Here is a 907-nt window from a genome sequence, read left to right as displayed (position 1 = left end):
CATGTCTGGCCTTGCAGTAATAGGCCTTGGGTTATTGCTGGTAATCCTGTCTTCCTCTTGTGGGATTAGAGGAGGTCAGAACATGTGGCCTCCTTGCCATTTTTGCAGGCTCAGCCAGGGATTCTCCATCCTGGCTGCACACTGAAATTACTTGGGGACTTTTTTCTAAATCCTAACACTCAGTCCACATCCCACACCCATTACATCAGCATTTCTAGTGGGAGGGCCTAGGCATTAAAAAAAAAAAAACCACTGTGATTTTACTGTGCTGCCAGCCTTGCAAACTCTGGAGGCAGGTGCTGGAGCTGTGGAGGTGGGAGTGAGAAAACTACCTGCCTGTACTCCTCCCCACCGCAAATCAATCCCACAATCCCTAAGTGATTTATTCCTATAGCTCAGTAAAACACAGGGGCAAACTGAGAGACAGGCTTGGTGCCCCCGAACTTGTCCTTCCTCCTCCAGGGAGCCTTCACATCCATCTTCGGCCACCCTCATGATTACTCTCCCACAATTCTGCTCCTCCCCAGCCTCTTCAACTCAGAAAATGGTATACCGTTCATCCATCTGTCCAAACCCAAACTACTACCCTTACCCTCACCCTGTGTATATAATCCATGGAGGTTCTATCTCAAAAATAGAACACATCGAGTTCCAGCAAGATGGCTGACTAGGCAGAAGGACTGCACAGACCCTCTTCAACAAAGAAAAGGGAAACCAATTAACACAGGCACAGAAGATAATCTTGGACCCCTGAGCCTTGAAGGGAAGGATACAGAAGTGGACTAAACCCCAACTAGCAGAACAATTTGCGTGAAAATACCAAAAAAAAAAAAACCAGGAGACATACGAAGCTGTGGTCTGACAGCAAACTGAGCGACTCTGACAGTACAGGCGGCTTGGAGATTCC

Source organism: Orycteropus afer, unplaced genomic scaffold, assembly GCF_000298275.1.
Source record: "Orycteropus afer afer isolate SDZICR_OR568_19922 unplaced genomic scaffold, OryAfe1.0 scaffold00065, whole genome shotgun sequence".
NCBI lineage: Eukaryota > Metazoa > Chordata > Mammalia > Tubulidentata > Orycteropodidae > Orycteropus > Orycteropus afer.
Note: the sequence above shows the minus strand (reverse complement) of the source record.